This window comes from Chlorocebus sabaeus, chromosome 22, assembly GCF_047675955.1.
Source record: "Chlorocebus sabaeus isolate Y175 chromosome 22, mChlSab1.0.hap1, whole genome shotgun sequence".
Lineage (NCBI taxonomy): Eukaryota > Metazoa > Chordata > Mammalia > Primates > Cercopithecidae > Chlorocebus > Chlorocebus sabaeus.
In genome coordinates, this window is record NC_132925.1 from 58,000,159 (window position 1) to 58,022,363 (window position 22,205).

Below are 22,205 nucleotides of genomic sequence, written 5' to 3' on the forward strand. Positions count from 1 at the left end.
ACTAAACAGATAACTGCAAACATTGCTAAGGTAAATTAAAGCAAACTTATCTAAATAAATGAGATATGTTGTGTGCATTTGATTGGAAGATGTATTATTAAGATGCCCATTATCTCCAAACCAATATTTAGATTCAAAATAATTCCATTGAATATCCAGCAGGGTTTTTTGAGAAATTTGGCAAACTGATTATCAAATGTATATGGAGAACTCAAAGAACCAAAGTCAAAAATATTTAGAAACAAAAGTATACATTTATATCACTTACACTAGCTGATCTCAAGATATACTGTAAAGATTCAGTAGTCAAGATAGGGTTATATTGTCACAATGATACACATAAGATCAATGGAACAAAACAGAAGCCAGAAAGATACCTTCATACATATGGTCCAGTGATATTAGACAAAGTGTCATGATAATTCAATGGGGACATGATAATACTTTTCATCAAATGGTAGAACAACCAGGAATCTATATGGCAAAAAATGAACCTTGACAATAACCTCTGACCATACACAAAGGATCTCAAAATAGTATTTTATATTTGCAAATACTGGCCTTTATTCTATTAAAGGCAGATATTCATTGTTCTAGTGAAGATCGTTCTGCTTCTTAGTGAACAGTGAATTTCCTATACCCAGAGACAAATAGACCAGTAAACAATTTTAAAAAGCCAACATGACATTACAGAGATTACACTAAAATTGCACCTGCAAGTTTGTGAGAAATTGTACTGTTCAAGCAGAAAATCATAGTTTGGGGCATTATGTCTACTGATTAAGACAAAGTCTAAAAATGTTTCATGAAAATATGCATAATAAGTTAATCCTAATGTATCTTTTACTCAGTTACACTCTATTGTCACTGGTGTCTTTTATTTAAATAAACTTTATTTTTTAAAACAATTTTAGATTTACAGAAAAATTGAGCAGACGGTACAAAGATCTCCCATATATTCCCCTCCCCCCATAATTTCCCCCACATTAACATGTTATATTAATATATTTGTAACAATTAATAAACCAATATTGGTAAATCATTTTTAACTAAAGTGCAGTATTACTGTGGGTTTGGACATATGTATATCATCACTCATCTATCATTATAGTATCAGAAGGAACAATTTTACCAGTCATATTGGATTAGAAGAATAATAATAGGTTCACCAATTTAAAATTCCCTGTGCTTTTCATACTTGCCCCTCTCTCTTTCAACTACCATCCCCTCACCCACAACCACTGATCTTTCCAGTCTCTATAGCTTTGCCTTTTCCAAAATACCATATAGTAGGAATCATATAGTACATAACGTCTTCAGGCTGACTTCTTTATTATTATTATTATTATTATTATTATTATTATACTTTAAGTTCTAGGGTACATGTGCATAACGTGCAGGTTTGTTACATATGTATACTTGTGCCATGTTGCTGTGCTGACGAGTTGAAGGCTGACTTCTTTTACAAAACAACATACATTTAAGGTTTCTCCTTGTCTTTTTTGTTCTTTGACAGCTCTTTTTTTCTATCACTAAATAATATTCCATTGCATGGGTATACTATAGTCTGTTTATCCATTCACCTATTGAAGGACATCTTGATTGTTTTCAGATTTTTATTCTGATAAATTAATCTGCTCTAAGAAATCATGTGTAGATTTTTGTATGGTTATGTTTTCAACTCAATTGGGTAAACCCCTTGGAAAATGGTTGCTGGAACATATTACAAAACCATGTTTAGCTGTGTAAGAAACTGCTAAAAGGAATTCCAAAAGGACCATTTTACATTCCCACTGGCCATTGCTCAAGCATGTGAGTGTCCTTGCTGCATGATACCCATACTAGCATTTTGTATTATTGGTTTTGGGGATTTTAGTCAATAGGTATGTAATAATATCTTATTGTTTGATGTTGCAATTATATAACGTCCTATGATGCTGAACATCTTTTCATATGTTTCTTTACCATGTGGATGTTTTTCTGGGGGAGGTGTTTGCTCAGATCTTTTGTCCATTTTTTAATTGGGTCATTTATTTTCTTTTTGTTTCAAGAGGTTTTCTGTACATTTTATACATAGGTTCTTAATCAGACGTATTTTGAAAATACTTTCTCCCAGTCTGATTTGTTTTTCGTAATCCTAACAGTGTCTTTTTAGAGAAGTTTTTAATTTCAATGAAGTCCAAATTATCAATGTTTTTCTTTACTAAATGGTACTTTTGGTGTTGTATCAAAAAAGACATCACCAAACCCATCATCTAGATTTTCTCCTGTGGCATCTTCTAGAAGTTTCATTGTTTTGTGTTTTGCATTTTTTGTCTGTGATTCATTTGGACTCAATTTTTGTGAAATATATGATGTCTGTGTCTAGATATTTTGCATATAAATATCCAGTTGTTCCACACCACTTGTGGAAATGACTATCCTTTCTCCAGTGAAATGCTTTTTCTCTTTTGTCAAAGATCCATTGATTATATTTGTATTGGTCTATCGGGGGGCTCTCTATTCCATTAATCTACTTGTCCTTTTTTTTGCCAATATCATGTTGACTTGTTGACTGAAGCTTTATATAAGTTTTGAAGTTGGATGGTATTTGTCTTCTGACTTTGTTTTTCTCTTTAATACAGTGTTGACTATTCTGGCTATTTTCCCTTTCAATATAAACCTTAGAATTAGTTTGTCAATATACATGAAACAACTGGCTGCGATTTTAACTGAGATTGTGCTGAATCTGTAGACGAACTTGGGAAGAATGGAAATCTTGATAATATTGAGTCTAACTATCTATGAAAATAAAATTTCTCAATTTATTTAGATCTTCTTGGATGTCCTTCATCAAAACTTTAAAGTTTTCCTCATACAGATCCTGTACATATTTTGTTGCAGTTATGCTTAATATTTTATATTTTGCTTATTAATGTAAATAGTTTATTTTTAATTTTAATTATGGATACATAATTGTTGTACATATTTATAGGAAACATATGATGTTTTCACACAGGCATATAATGTGTAATGATCAAATCAAGAGTAATTGGAATATCTATCACCTCAAGCCTTCATCATTTCCTCGTATTGGAACATTTCAATTCCACTCTTTTAGTTACTTTAAGATATACAATAAATTATTGTTAACTATAGCCATCCTATTGTGCTACCAAATACTATAACCTTTTCATTCTAATTGTTTTTGAATGAAATTCCAATTGTTTCTGGTTGGTATATAGGAAAATGATTGACTTCTGAATATTACTCTTATATCTTGCCACTTTTCTATACTTTTTTTTCATTCTAGGATTTTTTCCTACGGCTTCTATTGCAATGTTGAATTGAAATCCTTCAAACAGTCATCACCTTGGCTTGTTTTTGATCTCAGAGGAAAAGCATTCAGTCTTTCACCATTTGGTGTGATGTTAGATGTGCATTGTTCATATATGGTCTTCATTATGTTGAAATAGTTTTATTTTATTTTTATTTTAGGGTTTCTTATCATGAAAAGGGGTTGAATTTTGCGAAATGCCTTTCTTCATTAATCAAGATGATTATCTGTATTTTGTCCCTTCATTCTCTTTATGTGATGTAATAAATTGATTAATTTGTGTATGTTAAACCATTCTAACATTCCATGAATAAATCCCACTTAGTTGTGGTATATAATTTATTTAATGGACTGTGTAATTCAGTTTGCTACTTTTTTATAAGGGTTTTTGGATCAATACTCATAAGGGATACTGGTCTATAGTTTTTTGCAGTGTCCTTTTCTGACTTTGGCATCAAGACAATGATGGCCTCACAGAATGAATGAGTTAGGAAATGTTCTCTCCTTTTCAATTTTTGAAAGGATTTTAAGATGGATTGACATTAATTCTTGTTTAAATGTTTGGTAGAATACATTAGTGAGGGTATCTGATTATGGGCTTTTTTTTGGGGTAAGTTTTAGAACACTGATTTAATCTTACTACTACATTGATAACTATAGGTTTATTCAGATTTTCTATTGCCCCATGAGTCAATGTAGGTTGTATGTTCTTAAGAATGTGTCTACTTTCATCTAGGCTATCCAATTTGTTGATATACTCTTACAGTAATACAAGAGAGTAATATATGCATTACTATACATATATACATATGTATATATACATATACATATATACATATACACATACATATACATATATACATATATATACACATAGATACATATATGTATATATATGTGCATATATGAGAGAGAGAAGGTAATATAGCTTCCTCCTGGGGTAACCTTTAATCTTTCTTTTTAAATTTCTGTAAAATTGGTAGTGATGTTACAACTTCAGTTTCTGAATTTAGTAATTTGAGTCCTCTCAGCTTTTTTTTCTACTCAGCCTGAGTTTGTCAATTTTGGTGATTTTTTCAAAGAATCAATTCTTACTTTCATTGATTTTCTTTATTATTTCATATTCTCTATATCATTAATTTCTTTTCTAGGCTATATTTCCTTCTGTCTCCCCTAGCTTTGAGTTTAATTTTTAAAATAGTTTCTAGAAACATAAAGTCAGATTGTTAATTTCAGGTGTTTTTTTCTCTTTTAATATAATATAATGTATAGCTATAAATTTTTCTCCAAGCATTTCAGTGCTACACGCCATATGTGTTGGTATATTGTATTCACATCTTCATTTGACCAAAGATATTTTCAAATTTCTCTTAGGATTTCTTATGTGACCAATTGGTTGTTGAAGACTGTGTTGTTCAATTTCTACATATTTGTGTATTTTCCAATGGGCCTACTGCTGTTAATTTAGTTTTATTTCCTGTGGTCAAAAAGAGACAGTTTGTATGATTCAATCTTTTAAAATGTATTAAGACTTGGGTTTTGGCCTAAAAAATGGTCTCTCCTGGAGAACATTCCATGTGCTTTTGGGGAAATACAATATATCCTGTTATAACTGGGCAAAGTATTCCTTATATTCTATTAAATCTTATTGGTATATAATGTAATTTAAGTATTTTACTTATTGATACTCTATCTTGTTCTATTCATTATTGAACATGTGATATTGATGTTTCCTACTCTTATTGTAGATCTATTTCTTCATTTCAGTCAACATTTGCTTCATGTACCTATGACCTCATATTTAGTGCATATACAATAATCCCCTCTTATCTACAGAAAATAAGTTTCAAGACTCCCAGTGGATGCCTGAAACCGATGGATAGTGCTGAATTCCACATTTAATATTGTTTTCAATGTGATAACTGAGACAGCTATGTTTCAAGACTACCAGTGGATGTCTGAAACCCATGGATAGTGCTGAATTCCATACATAATATTTTTTTCAATCTGATAACTGAGACAGCCACTAAATGACTAATGGGAAGATAGCATATACAACATGGAAACAGTAGAAAAAAGTGATGAGTCACATACCAGGAAGGACACAACAGGACAGAGTGAGACTTCATCACACTACTTAGAATGGCACACAATATAAAACTTACGAATTGTTTATTTCTGGAATTTTTTATTTAATAATTTTGGACAATGGTTGACTGTGTGTAACTGAGACCATGAAAAGCAAAACCATAGGCAAGACAGGAACACTTTGTTTATATTTATTGTATCTTCTTGATGAATTGACCTTTTAATCAATATAGAACATTCTTTGTTTCTCATGAAGTTTCTACTTAAAGTTTATTTTGTATCATATCAGTATAGCCACCATTGCTCTCTTTTGGTTACTATTTCCATAAAATATCTTTTATCTTTACTTTTACTTTTAACCTACAAATGTTTGAATGTTCTTAGATCCAAATTGAATCTCTTGTAGACAGCGTATAATTGGATTTTTTTTAAAAAAAACCTATTATACCAATCTATAATATTTGTGTATGAGTGTATTAGTCAGGATTCTCCAAAGAAATTGAATTAATAGGATACAAACACACACACACATACAGAGATTGAGAGAGAGAGAGACTATGAAAATTGACTCACAATGTTGTGGAGGCTAAGAAGTCCCATGATGTACTGTTGGCAAACTAGGAAATCAAGAAAGTTACTGATATGATTCAGTTCAAGTCTGAAAGCCCAAGAACCAGGAGAAACCAAATGTGTAAGTCCTGGAGTCTGAGGCCCAAGAACCAGGAACTCCAATGTCCAAGGGTAGGAGAAGATATATGGCCTTGCTCAAGAAGATAGAGAGAATTCACCCTTCTTCTACCCTTTTGTTCTATTTGAACCTTCAAAAGATTGAACTGACATTACCCACATTGGTGAGGGCAGATATTCTTTACTCAGCCTACTGATTCAAATGCTAATCTCTTCCAGAAACATTAATACAGACATGACTAGAAATTATGTTTCACCAGCTGTCTGAGCATGTCTTAGCTCATCAAGTTGACACATAAAATTCACCATCATAAGGGGTTTAATGCCTTTGAACTTATTTACTGACAGGGAAGAACTTACTTTTGTCAATTTGTTGTTTTCTGTGTCTTATAGTTTTATGTCTCTCATTGCTTTAATTACTACTGTCCTTTGTGTTCAGTTCATTTTTTCTAGTGACACATTTTTATTTCTTTCTCATTTTCAGTTGTGTATATTCCATATATATTTTCTATGTGGTTACCATGGGGACTACATGTAACATCTTAGAGTTATAACAATCTATTTTATTGATACTAACATAAATTCAATGGCATACAAAAACTGCACAACTTTAAGTTTCATCTCCCCTTTATGTTTTTGATATCCCAAATTACATATTTATACATAATCTACATGTAAACATAAATGTATGATTATATTTATGCATTTGTTTTTTAAAATCCTGTAGAAGAATAAAAAGCAGAGCTAAAACCAAAATTACAACAATACTGGTTTTTATATTTGTTTGTATATATTGCTTCACCAGAGAATTTTAGATTTTTGTATGGCTTTGAGCTACTGTCTAGCATCCATTTATATGAACAAAAATGGTTGTATTTAGCATTTATTGCAATCCAGCCCTGATGGTAGTGAACTCCCTTAACTTTTGTTTTTCTTGAGTCTCTTAATTTCTCCCTCATTTAAAATGAGGGATATTTTAAAGAAATATTTTGTTATTAGATATAGAATTCTCAGTTGACAAAGTTTTTTTGTGTATGTCTTCTTTCAGCCCTTTAAATATATCATTCTACTGTCTCCTGTCTCCTAAGGTTTCTCCTAAGAAATCTACTGATGATTTTACAGAGGATCCCATGAACATGATAAGTCATTTTTGTCACTTTCAAGATTTTCTGTTGTTTGATTTCAGCAATTACATTATGTTTCATAATATGTTTCATAATATGTTTCATCATGGATCTCATTGGGTTTATTCTACTTAGACTTCATTGAATTACTTGACATTGTATATTCATGCTCTTTCTCCAAATTCAGAAATTTTCTACTTTTTTCCTTCAAGTAGTCTGTCTTGTTCTCTTTATCTTCTTCTGAGACTCCTATAATACATATATTGGTCTATTTGTTGGTGTCTTATAATTTCATTAGGCTCTTTTTCACTTTGTTTCTTTTTTCTCCTCACACTCAATTTCAAATGAACTGTTTTTAATTTAATTTTGCTAACTCCTTATTCTGCCTGCCTGAGTCTGCTGTTGAACCTCCACTAATGACTTTTTCAATTTGTTTATTATACTTTTCAGCTTCAGAATTTCTCTTTAGTGCCTTTTTAATTTTTATTTTTGTTTATTATTATTATTTGAGACAGGATCTTATTCTGTCATCCAGGCTGGAGTGCAGTGGCAAAATCTCCACTCACTGCAACCTCCGACTCCTAGGTTCAAATGATTCTCCCATCTCAGCTTCCCAAGTAGCTGGGACTAAAGGCTTGCACCACCATGCCCAGCTAATTTTTGTATTTTTAGTAGACATGGGGTTTCACCATGTTGGTCAGGCTGGCCTTGAACTCCTGACCTCAAGTGATCTGCCCACCTCAGCCTCTCAAAGTGCTGGGATTACAGGCTTAAGTTACCATACTCAGCCTGATTTCTTTCTATAATTTCTATCACTTTATTAATATTCTGATTTTGTTCATATATAATTTTTTATTTCCTTTGGTTCTCTGTCCATTGTCCATGTTTTCCTTTAGTTTTTGAATAATTTTTGTAGAGTTGTTTTAAAGTTTTTCTCTAGAATGTCCAATGCTTTGGTTTCCTTAGGATTAGTTTCAGAAGATTTATTTTTGTTCCATTGAATAGGCAATCTTTTCCTCTTTCTTTGTATGTCTTGTGATCTTTGTTGAAAATCACACATTGCAAAAAAGTATTTTATCAATCTTTTCAGACTGTCAGGAAAGACCTTTACTAATTAGCAGGAAATGTTCTGAGGTTTGACATCTCCGCAGAATAAAGTCGTAAAGGTCTTCTCAGTCCTTTTCTGAGCATATGTATTCCCTGGGCTTGCATGTGTGCTTTCTAAAATTTATTCCAGTATAGGTCTAGTGTGGTGGCTCACATCCCTGCAACTCAGCACTTTGGGAGCTGAGGTGGGAGGATTGCTTGAGCCCAGGAGTTGGAGACCAGCCTGGGCAACATAGTGAAACCCTATCTCTACAAAAAAATTAAAAAGCTAGCCAGGTGTGCTGGTGTATGCCTATAGTCCCAGCTCCTTGGGAGTTGAGGCAGAAAAATTGCTTGCGCCCAAAAGTTTGAAGCTGCAGTGAGCCATGATTAGGCCACTGCACTCTGTTCTGGGTGACAGAGCGACACCCTATCTCAAAAAAAAAACAAAAAAAAAAACAAAAAAAAAGTGCTCCAATATATGGCATAAATTAAACATCTTAATTTTCCAAAGAGTCTCACTCCTTGTCTATCTTGGGTCAGGAAACATGCTATTGTATCCCTCCACAAAAAAATCCTGTCCCAGGCATCTGTGGGTCTGTACACCTCCTGAAGTTTTCAAAAGCTACTTTGCATGACTTTTCCCAGCCTGAGACCCAAGATATGCAGCTTTTCCCCAAATGAGTTCAGGGAGGGAGGAAAAATAAAGATTTATCTTTCAGGTATTCCCTAGAAAGATTTCAACAGTGCAAATAAAGTCTTCTTTGCTCTCACCAATTTGAAGGAGGGAATTGGAAGCTGGACAGCTATTTCTCCCACAGGGCCAGGGTGAATCTTGTGCAGTGGGAGTAGCTAGTAAAAACTCCACAGAATTTTCTATCATTCTAAATGTCATTTTTTCTTAATTGGACATTTGATTGGTTGTTTTAAACCTTTGACTTTTTCAGCATTCCTACATTATTTAAGTCAGTTTTAGTTGTTTTGTTTTGTTTTAATGTTTTTATGAGGGAACAAGGTGCCTGGGGCTTACTATTAATAGTTCATTATCTTGCTGATGTCAATCCAGAAATACGTAGGCATCTTTTAGCCTTTCCTTCCTCTTTTATGTAAGACCACAAGGCTAAAAGATGTTGGAGTTATGTAATTGCCTTTCTTCCAAGTCAGATAAGGCTTAGATAACTTAGTTTCCCATGGAGGGCAGGCTGTTGTTAAGACTCTCCTAGCAACATCTCAAAATACTAAGTTTTCCCCTAGGGTTATTTAAAAATGGTTTTTCATTCCCTATCTCTGGCTGAAACAGAAGGGTATTTGTCTCATTTCTTCATCTTAAAATCTGGGTGGTACAATTAGAGGGAAAATCCAGAAAAGTGTGAGACTTCTCCTTAAAGACTGTGTTTCCAGATATTTTTAACTTTTGATCTAGCCCATGTTCGGTCTCCATTAATCTGACAATTACTGTTTAATTGTTCAATGGCTTCTGTTCTGGGTAAGTTTATCCTGGGTCTGATATTACCTATTGTTACCCGTTTCTCTAGACTACGGAATGGTGGTTTGCTCTGTGACATTAATTCTCTGTTGAATCTAAAGAAGATTATTCATGTTCTGTTTGTTAAGTTTTTCTTTTCTTGTAAAGATGGGAGTGGTGGCTTCCAAACTCCGTGAATGTTGCAGCTGAAACTGACGATCTTCTTTTTTTGAATATAGCCAGTGCCTTTTTCTGTATCCACATGCTACCTACTTTCTTGGATTCATTTTATGTTTGGTAGACATGCCTGCTCAAATTATTGGAGATATTTGAATGATAAGCATTGTGGTTAAGTTTATATTAAAAAATAGAAAACATCTCAAATCATACTTTAAAAGTACAATACTTAGAAAAGTACATATTTAGAAAAGTACAATATCACAATCTGGCAAATATTGCACTAAAAGAAAACAATATATTGGTTTCATCTAGGAGCATTAGTGAAAACCATACATAAACACAGTTTAAAAAAAAAAAAAAGAATGCTAAACAAAGAATAAAATGCCTTGCAAAAACAGGATTTGTTCCAGAAATGAAAATGTGAGAACATATTTAGAACTTAATACATGCTGTGTTACTAAACAAAAGGAAGAAAGACATCTAACATTTTCTTTTAAAAGTACTTTAATAAAATCTAGCATTTATTACTGATTTGACTAAATACAGAATAAAACTATTCGTAATTAAAACTATTCATGCAAAACCAATAGAATATATCAATTTCAATGAAAAACATTAATCTAAAAGCAGTGAGCATAGATCCTATTATTATTTTTAAACAACATTATTATGGCATGTTTATCAAATGCAAAACTGAAGAATAATAAATAGGATACATAATAAAAGAACATAAAAGTATCTTCAAATTAGCTACATTAAGTCCATGAGAATAATTGAAGAATACATTAATGTTGATCAGAATATAGTAAGCTATCTGTTTTGAAAAGCCATTTAAAAACGTAATATCTTGTCTGGGCATGGTGGCTCACACCTGTAATCCCAGTACTTTGGGAGGCCGAGGCGAGCAGATCACCTGAGGTCGGGAGTTCAAGGCCAGCCTGACTAACATGAAGAAACTTCGTCTCAATTGAAAATACAAAGTTAACCGTGCATGGTGGCACATGCCTGTAATCCCAGCTACTCGGGAGGTTGAAGCAGGAGAGTCACTTGAACCCGGCAGGCAGAGGTTGTAGTGAGCCGAGATGGCACCATTGCACTCCAGCCTGGGCAACAAGAGCAAATCTCTGTCCCCCATGTCCCAAAAAAGTAATATCCTTTGTATACAGCAACAGTAAAAAATGAAAATTGATGTATTAGAAAAAACTATGATTCAAATACCAATAAGAACTTCAAAATACACAGGACTAAAATTAATCACAAAATAGTCAAAACAATATGAAGCAAAAAATAAGTGATTGTTTATAGCCATAAAATAATCCTAAACAGCAGTTTTAATATTGTAGAGATGTAATTACTTTTCAAATGTTTTAATAAATTAAATGATCTTTTGGTCAAAATCTCAGTGAGATTATATAGAGGAAAATACAGCAAATTCAATTTCAAGTTAATTTCTAAAAAAAAATTCATGTATAAGAATAGCAAAGAATATTGAAAAAGAATGTGTGACGTGACCAATAAGGTAATAAAAACCCATACAGTAGTTGAGAGTGAAATAGCATAGATCCATAGACATGGAGTTCAGTAAAAGAGAAAAATAGAATGAGTCTATCTATGTATCTACCTAGCTAGCTATCTCTCTATCAGAATAATCTTATAAAACATAAGCTAACTTTTCAACCCATGAGGAAAGAAAACTATTCAATATGTAGTAAATGAATAATTGCTTATCTAAGCAAAAATGTCCATCTACACACACACACATATCTGATTTCCTTCTATATGCTGTCAAAACTTATGCAGATGAAATAAAGTTTGAAAGGTAAAACATAAAACCATATCGATTTTAAGTTACAGGAAAATTTTGGGAGACATAAGCTGTCTTTTTGGATGTTAAATACTCTCTTAAAATTAACAAAAAAAACTTTGAGAAAAAATCATATTTCATTAAACATAATTATAGACCTACTGAGATTATTGATATTTGCCTTGCAGTACTATTGTGAAAAGATTATTTAACGTAAAATTCAATATAGAACCTAAAAAATTATTTTAAAAATATTTATTACTTCTCCTTCACACATCACTTCTGCTTTTTTGTGATATACCCAGGAGGTAATTTTTCCCTAATAAGGTAACTCTTGCTACAGTAATGGAAGTCAAACAAACAAAACCTATTATGGCTACTGACTTGGCAAGATCCCTGCACCAAAAACACAACAAGACTTGCTCTTATATTATCAACTTCTACTTATTTGTTGATCTCCAGAACTTATGCTTATTACTTAATATTTGCCTTGATGAATTCCTGCACAAAATTTATTCTGTTACATTTCTATAGATGGTATACAGATGTTTAATGTTCATTTGAACACAGAAACTAAGTTCTCCGTTTTCTGAAGTCCATTTTTATTTGTATTTATATGGCTGATTTTCCTTACCGAGTTTCTTTTCTTTTCTTCCCCCACCCCCCTGCCTACAAAAACTCATGGGAATAGCACTCCCAGTATACCTTGAGGTTTGACCGTTTGTTTGTCACCACAACACCCGGGCTGGCTGTTTACACACCGTCCTTTCTATTGCCTGAATACTGTTGACATTGCTCCCTAGTCCTCTAGCATGGAACACTGATCTGAAGATTTCTTAACCCCACCTCATGTTTCTTCTTATGGTTGGTTTGCTTTTGTTACCCAGATGGTTAAAAATCTCTCTTTTTTACCTTTAAGCCAAACGAGCTTACAAAGGTACATCTCACTAGCCATTGCATAGATGAATCATTCCTGGACTTGGCGTTCCTTCTCATTGTGCAGATTCCATTCCTTCTGAATTTCAGGAAGAATGCCTTCTGAAATGAGGCAGCAATGGAATAGGTTACTAGTGGAGACTGAAGCCAGGAGGCCTGACTTTGACATACAGCACCATCATCTCCTAGTTGTGTGTTTTTTAGACATTAAATAAAGTCTTATGTTCTTCAAGTCCTTTGTGTGCAAAATGGAAATGAACAATAGTATCTATTAGGTTATTGGGAGGATCAAATAAATGAATACACATAAAGTGATCAACACACTGTGTCTGAAAAATAAGAGTTGTAGAATACTCTTTATTTGTTGAGTTGTTTCAAAAATGGCCATGCAATTCTTTCCATCCTGCATGCTTGTTTACAATGCAACTTTGCCACTCCTTCAATCAAGAGGTGGTGTCCGTTTCTTCTCTTCTTCAATATCATCTAACCTTTGTGCCTAGCTTTGAGCAAATAAAGTTGTGGTAAGAAAAACTTAAACTGAACTATTTCGCTGTTATCAGTCTGAATTATAATTACCATGAGTTGTTTAAAAATACTGTAACGAATTAATTTTCGTATAAGGAGTAAGGAAAGGATCCAGTTTCAGCTTTCTACTTATGGCTAGCCAATTTTCCCAGCACCATTTATTAAATAGGGAATCCTTTCCCCATTTCTTGTTTCTCTCAGGTTTGTCAAAGATCAGATGGCTGTAGATGTGTGGTATTATTTCTGAGGACTCTGTTCTGTTCCATTGGTCTATATCTCTGTTTTGGTACCAGTACCATGCTGTTTTGGTTACTGTAGCCTTGTAGTATAGTTTGAAGTCAGGTAGCGTGATGCCTCCAGCTTTGTTCTTTTGACTTAGGATTGTCTTGGCAATGCGGGCTCTTTTTTGGTTCCATATGAACTTTAAAGCAGTTTTTTCCAATTCTGTGAAGAAAGTCATTGGTAGCTTGATGGGGATGGCATTGAATCTATAAATTACCTTGGGCAGTATGGCCATTTTCATGATATTGATTCTTCCTATCCATGAGCATAGTATGTTCTTCCATTTGTTTGTGTCCTCTTTGATTTCACTGAGCAGTGGTTTGTAGTTCTCCTTGAAGAGGTCCTTTACATCCCTTGTAAGTTGGATTCCTAGGTATTTTATTCTCTTTGAAGCAATTGTGAATGGAAGTTCATTCCTGATTTGGCTCTCTGTTTGTCTGTTACTGGTGTATAAGAATGCTTGTGATTTTTGCACATTAATTTTGTATCCTGAGACTTTGCTGAAGTTTCTTATCAGCTTAAGGAGATTTTGGGCTGAGACAATGGGGTTTTCTAAATTAATTCAAGATGGATTAGAGACTTAAATATTAGACCTAATACCATAAAAACCCTAGAAGAAAACCTAGGTAGTACCATTCAGGACATAGGCATGGGCAAAGACTTCATGTCTAAAACACCAAAAGCAACGGCAGCAAAAGCCAAAATTGACAAATGGGATCTCATTAAACTAAAGAGCTTCTGCACAGCAAAAGAAACTACCATCAGAGTGAACAGGCAACCTACAGAATGGGAGAAAATTTTTGCAATCTACTCATCTGACAAACGGCTAATATCCAGAACCTACAAAGAACTCAAACAAATTTACAAGAAAAAAACAAACAACCCCATCAAAAAGTGGGCAAAGGATATGAACAGACATTTCTCAAAAGAAGACATTCATACAGCCAACAGACACATGAAAAAATGCTCATCATCACTGGCCATCAGAGAAATGCAAATCAAAACCACAATGAGATACCATCTCACCCCAGTTAGAATGGCGATCATTAAAAAGTCAGGAAACAACAGGTGCTGGAGAGGATGTGGAGAAATAGGAACACTTTTACACTGTTGGTGGGATTGTAAACTAGTTCAACCATTATGGAAAACAGTATGGCGATTCCTCAAGGATCTAGAACTAGATGTACCATATGACCCAGCCATCCCATTACTGGGTATACACCCAGAGGATTATAAATCATGGTGCTATAAAGACACATGCACACATTTGTTCATTGCGGCACTATTCACAATAGCAAAGACTTGGAATCAACCCAAATGTCCATCAGTGACAGACTGGATTAAGAAAATGTGGCACATATACACCATGGAATACTATGCAGCCATAAAAAAGGATGAGTTTGTGTCCTTTGTAGGGACATGGATGCAGTTGGAAACCATCATTCTTAGCAAACTATCACAAGAACAGAAAACCAAATACCGCATGTTCTCACTCATAGGTGGGAACTGAACAATGAGATCCCTTGGACTCGGGAAGGGGAACATCACACACCGGGGCCTATCATGGGGAGGGGGAAGGGGGGAGGGATTGCACTGGGAGTTATACCTGATGTAAATGATGAGTTGATGGGTGCTGACGAGTTGATGGGTGCAGCACACCAACATGGCACAAGTATACATATGTAACAAACCTGCACGTTATGCACATGTACCCTAGAACTTAAAGTATAATAATAATTAATTAATTAATTAATTAACTAATCAAAAAAAAGAAAAATACTGTAACAAATTAGGCCGGGAGCAGTGACTCACGTCTGTAATCCCAGCACTTTAGGAGGCTGAGGAGGGCAGATCACGAGGTCAGGAGATCGAGACCATCCTGGCTAACATGGTGAAAGCCCTTATCTACTGAAAATAAAAAAAATTAGCTGTGCGTGGTGGTGGGGGCCTGTAGACCCAGTTACTCAGGAGGCTGAGGCAGGAGAATGGCGTGAACCTGGGAGGAGGAGCTTGCAGTGAGCAGAGATCGTGCCACTGCACTCCAGCCCAGTTAACAGAGCGAGACTCCGTCTCAAAAAAAAAAAAAAAAAAAAATACTGTGACTAGTTCTTTCCAAGGGACAATAATCCCAGATTGAAACTGAAAATGCAGGAAGGAATGAAAGGCAATAGAAAAGATAAAGATAAATAAATATTGTTTTATGAAGCGATTTTAGAAATGTCTTATGGAGATTAAAATATATGTAAAATTAAAGTGTATGACAACAGTAAGACAAAAGTCAGGAAAGCTTAAAATAAAATTTTAAAGTATTAGTAGTGTGGGAGGTGTTAAAAGTAATTGCATATTAGACTTTATTAAAGAAATAATTTATGATTTAACAGTGTAACTATGCAGAGATTTTCATATGATTGTAACTAATGAATTTATACAGGGAGCAACGAAATACTAAACCATTTAGTTCAAAGTAAGGCAAGTAGAAAGACTTAAAGAACCCTACTCAAAGTACAGGGAAAGAGTAAATTATTGAAATAATCTCAGGTTTACTGGTAATTCTATGAAATGTAAATGTACAAAATTTTAATTTCTTTATAATTGTTGTGTGATATATGCTATAGAATTGTTAAGTGTTTGGAAATTCTTTTGTTGATTAATATTTAAATGGTCTATATGTTTTTCCTATTAAAACAAATATGTAACTTTTTTAAAAAAGAGAATATGGCAGAACTTAATACTAGACTTCAGCCTTAAGCATGTTTTCACTCTCTTTAAATCTAATCGCCAAATTATTTAATTACGAGAAATCATGTGAAGAGAGAGGTCACAAAGAAGCCATCAAGAACAAACATGTGTAAATTAGACCACTTTGGATGCTTCATTCCCCTTTGAACTTTCGCAGCTGATACCATGCAGCAAAGAGCTCATAATCAGTGAGTCCTGCCAGATCAACTGTCCTGCAGAAACCCAAGCAATCAAATGATCCTAGTTTGAAGTCCTTTGAGGGTGGTTTGCAATGCAGGAAGAGAGAATTGAAACTATTTTAGTTATATTTATCTTAATCTTTATGTTTTACTCTTTAGCTTTGGGGTTATTAGCTTATATTTCTTGCACTTCTAATTTTATGCATTACTTCTTTTTACTTATCACTTATTTTCTTACATCTGCAATGCACCTTTTTCATGTAATTTTGTGTTAATGGACATTATATGATAGCATCTAAAAGCACATACTCCAGGGCCAGACTGCTTACATTTGAATTCCAGCTCTAATACTTACTCATTGTAAGGCTTTGTGTATCATGCTCAAGCTCTTTGTGACTCAGTTTTCTAATCTGTAAGATGGGAATGAAAATTACCTTATAGGGATGCTGTGAAGATAAAATATAATAAGTGACTATATCTAAGCTGACTAAAACACACACACACACACACACACACACAACAATCATTGTATTAACTATTATGTCATCTCATTTTATCATTTTACAGAAAATACCTTCTATTTAAGTTGAAAATATCTGCTACTGAAGTTTTACCTCAGTGTAAAACACTCAGAAGAACGTTTTCTAACTCTTTAGACTGTACTTTATTGTAGGCTAAAGGTTTCATGGTTTTGGCACCCTCTTCTGTTATCACTGCCCCACTCAGCCATATCATATTGCTCTTGTTTCTGTGATTCTTTATTTCTTCTTACCTAAAATGGGTACATTTGTCCAGATTTCGTATCTCTTCTGATATAATTCAGATTTATTTTATTATATCTATAATTTACATGACCTTTGCCTTCTCTGGGTTGTAATTTAATACTTGAGCATTGCAGTCTCTTCTGTAGTATGTAGGACAAATAAGGGATTAAGGAAAGTTAAAAACTCAGCTGGCACCTTGGGCATTGTTCATGGGAATACCAGATCTCTGTCATCTTTTCTGATCATTTAGATAACCTCTAACATTTGCTTCAGCTGACTATAACTCTGCCCTTGGGAGAGAAAACCCACTTCCTCTCCTGTGCCTGCCATAATCACCACCAAAGCTGAGACTGACTTGGAGCTTAGGTCTTCACTGGAGACATTCGGATTCTTTTATTGACATCTGTCTTCATGCTTTTCTTCCCATCAGTAGTTCAAACTAATCCCCCATGCTCTGTATAATAGAAAGGAAGGGAATAATGTCTTCCTCTCTTGAGATTTAAGGATATTAGAATTTACAGGATCTTGCAACTCATCAAAACAGATGCAGAATATAATGTCATGACTAAATATAGCACATTGTTGCCCTGAAATTATCTATATCTCCTTGGTTACCTTTTTTGAAATGTATGATATAAGGTAATATCTTACTTCTAGCTTGGTTGCTGCTCTTTCTTGTGTTTGTTTACTGGTTGTGGGTAGGTTTGTTTGTAATGGTAGGGGTGAGGTTATCTCACTCCTCTCAGCTCATTACACATTTTTGAAGAAAGAAGAGACCCACATTTTTACACTATTTGTTCTTAGAAATTACGACTCCTTTTTGAATACAATAAACTCAGACAAAATTCTAAGGAGACTTCAAAACGGGTTGCCACTTATAATAAAGAAAAATTCTTTCATATAGACAACTCTGCACTTGGGTAATTGCTTTGAACTAATTAGAAAACAAATGGTACAAAAGTCTACAATACGTTTCTAAGTAAATCTACTACACTGACCATAAATTCATTCTTATATATATTTGACCTGAATCATCTCAACTTCTCTTCACTTTAGGCCTCAAAAAACTGCTTGACACATTATACTATCAATATTTTCCTAACATCTACACCATATTTGAGAATATCACATTCATATCCCTTGGCATTGGAATCACAGTATCTACCAACGCATTAATCTTTTATCAGTTTGGAACCTGATATATCTCAGAAGATCCTTGGGGTTAGTAAGCGCTTCACTATTTCTGAAACCTTTTTCTCATGATAATTCAAAAGCATAAACTTTATTAGCTAAAAAGAGAAGAAAATGAGATAATTGCTATACTTATATTTGTATAATGATTTATCACTATATTTGTTTGTAATGTAACTCCTTTTAGAGTTTAATTAATCCCACTTAGTGTTTAAGTATCCTATATATCTGCCAACAGGAGTTCAATTTCTAGTTGCTGTTTATTAGCAAGATAATTGGGTTTATTACTTAAGCATGGTAGCTTCCTGGCACTCAGCCCAGATAGGATATTTTATATGTATCATATCCGGAAAAAAAATACATTTCCTTAAAAGCAGATGTTTAAACAATATTAAAAGCCTAGAATTTTTCAAACTACCATAATATACCATATTGGAGTTAAAACAACATAGCAATCAAATAAACTGTAATATTTTCTCCTAGATTACTAAGTTAATAATTATTACTTTCTCAAGGAGTTGTTTTTCTTTTTTTTTTTTTTTTCTGGAGTTTTCGCTCTTGTTGCCCAGGCTGGAGTGCAACGGCACTATCTCGGCTCACCACAACCTCCTCCTCCCAGGTTCAAGCAATTCTCCTGCCTCAGCCTCCCGAGTAGCTGGGCTCACAGGCATGCACCACCACGCCTGGCTAATTTTGTATTTTTAGTAGAGACGGAGTTTCTCCATGTTGGTCAGGCTTGTCTTGAACTCCCGATCTCAGGTGATCCACCCGCCTTGGCCTCCCAAAGTGTTGGAATTACAGGCGTGAGCCACCATGCCTGGCCTCTCAAAGAGTTTTTGAGTTTTATTTAGATGCACAGACACAAAAATATTTCTAAAGGTATTTTACATTTCAAGTTTAGTTGATTAAACTATTTTTTGCCTGCTTATCATTTTTTTCCCGAAAAATAATAGTCAACCTTGGTAAAAGTTTTCTTGCTAATGACTTGCCAAGTTTCCAGTTTCTAATATAAATTTATTTTGAGATACATAGGCTATCAGAATACCAAAAGAAAGACAGAAAAAATGCCACTAAATTTTGGGAAGGAATTATGTCAAAATTTAACTCTAAGAATTAAAAATGGAGGTCTGATAGATTCGCTGTATCATTTCTTTTTTGCAACCTTTATTTCAGCAATTTGAGGACAAATTGGGTTTTGAGATAATTTCAAGTAAAATTTTTGCTAAAAAAATTTCCAAGTTATAGTAGGTGAACAAGAGACTTGAATATATATTACTGTGGTCTATGAAAATCAGAACAATCATATTAATTTCAAGTAATCCAGGGGAAAAGAACTTCATAAAGATTGGGTGGGGCCTAGACTCATTTGGCAAAGAAAAGTGTCACTCTCCACAGAGATGTAATCCCTGGGATCTATCAAAGACAAAATCTTCACTTTCCTAACCCCAATAATCACTTCCTATGAAATCATCAACTTTCTAGAAAATGGGAAAATATTATTCATTATGATTTCCCCAGCATTGAGCAAAATATCAGTCCTGGAAGAGACTTACGCAATGATTGCTGGATGGAGAGATGAGCAAAAGGAGAGGTTGAGAAGCAGCAGTATTAAGCAATTTTCGGTAGTGTGTTATCTGACTTACTGTAGAATTCTGATCACCAAAATGCATGTCATTTTTACCATGTAAAATGAAACTATATAGTACTCTGTGAATTACTTAAGCTACAAACTCTCAAAGCAAAGGAATACTTTTTAAAAAGGCGTATTTTAAGTCCTATGGGGTCTCAAATCACAATAGTATATATTCTCAAAAGCGTCTGGCAATGTATTAATAATTTTTTATTTTTTAACATCTCATTTTAGAAACCATTTTACTGTTGATGAGATGGAAATACAGCTTAGGAAAAAAGTTATTTATCTGGTCTTTTAAAATCCACTTGTCCTTAAAGTGTGATGATTCTTGTGGCTATTGTGCTATATTTATATGTACCAAGAAACAGGCTTCAAGAGGAAAAGAAAATATATCTCTCTGTTCTCTCCTCTTATCTTCTTTTTCTTAGTTACCTCAGAAGCACACAAGATAAATATACCATAGGAGGTTAGAAAAAAAGTCTCTCTAGGCCTTCGAAAATACTTCATCAAAATGAAATAGAATTTCTCTTATCCAGTATGAATTTCTTCTCTTCTTTGGCTTCAATTTTATTTTTGTGTGTCCTCATTTCTGCCTGCTTTTTCCCAACTACCCAAAATATCAGTAAGAGTCTGCATGACACCTATAGTTTAAAAATTCAAATGGGAAATTTTTCTCAAAGCACTTTTTTAGGCTTTATGTCTCTGGATTTCTGTCACATATTCATAGATGCATAACACATATGGTGATCTTTGATTATATGTAACAATATGTTACTGTAAGCTGCATAGACTTGCAGAAAACAGATAGGTTGAATATCAAAGAAGGAAACAGAATTAAGAGGCTCAGCCTAGATTGTGAAGGATGAATATGCATCAGGATTAAACTTTTCTATAAAAATGAAACGTTTGAACACAAGAATTAAATCTGAAGTTGGCTGGATATATGGATGGCATAGAATGTTAATAAACACTTGCTCTTACATGCTTCTGTGCTCTAGGTTTGGTCGGTCCCTTACTGGCTTCCATAATCTTGTTTATTTATGGCACACCCACATGTAATGCCTTTACTGGAAGAAGTCTTGGTGACATGTGGTCGCTCAGTCTGTGCAGCCAGATATACCACTGGAAATTTATATTTGCTGAATTGTTTCCCTCATCACCTGTGGCCAATCCATTGTTAAATCCTCTCTCTCAAGAGGAAAAGATCTCAGCATAACAAGGTATCAGACTTAGCAACCTCTGACAGATAATCTTATACAGGGGATAGTCCTAGCGATTTGGACTAACCAATAAGAATGGAAGTAGTTCAGCAAGAAATCATTGAATTTAAATGTACTGGGCTCTGACACCACTCACTGGGATTGTGGCTAAGTCTCTGTGCTTCTCTTTGCTTATCTGATTGTGACAAAATTGAATAAGAAAATACAGAAAAGTTAATGTAATAAAAACTCAAAAACTTAGTAATGGTTTTCAGCAACATTGAGAAGTAGTGTTTATGCTGCTTACATGATGAAGTTTAAATAGCTACTCTCAAGATTTCTAATAGGTCAGGAACAAAGAATTAATTCAAGGCCAGAGAATCCTTTTCTTTTCCTTTCTTTTTTCTTTTTTATTTATTTATTTTTTGATACAGGGTCTCCCTCTGTTGCCCAGGCTGGAGTGCAGTGGCGTGATCAGCGGTGTGATCTCAGCTCATTGTAACCTCCACCCCGACTTGGGTTCAAGCATTTCTCCTGCCTCAGCCTCCTGATTAGCTGGGATTATAGGTGCATACCGCTGCACCTGGCTAATTTTTGTATTTTTAGTGGAGACGGAATTTCACCATGTTGGCCAGGCTGGTCTCAAACTCCTGACCTCAGATGATGTGCCCGCCTCCCAAAGTTCTGGGATTACAGGTGTGAGCCACTGCGCCGGGCCAGATAAGCCTTTTCATTTAAAGAGAAAATTTACCATGTGAAATAAAGAGAATGGACTCTGTGCCCCAACATTTAAATATAGTCATTTGTTACCTGGTTTTATTCCCCCAAATTCCAGTTCTGAAAGCCTGTCAGTTAGAGAATAATCTTCCCAGAAACCTGATATAAGAAGCAATGGCCAAAATGAGTATGGAAAATCCAGCTGGTCTAGCACAGGAAGTCATTTTTCCCAGTTGTGTTTAGATAGTTCAATAAATGGCCTGTAACATCATTGTGATTTTTATAACAAA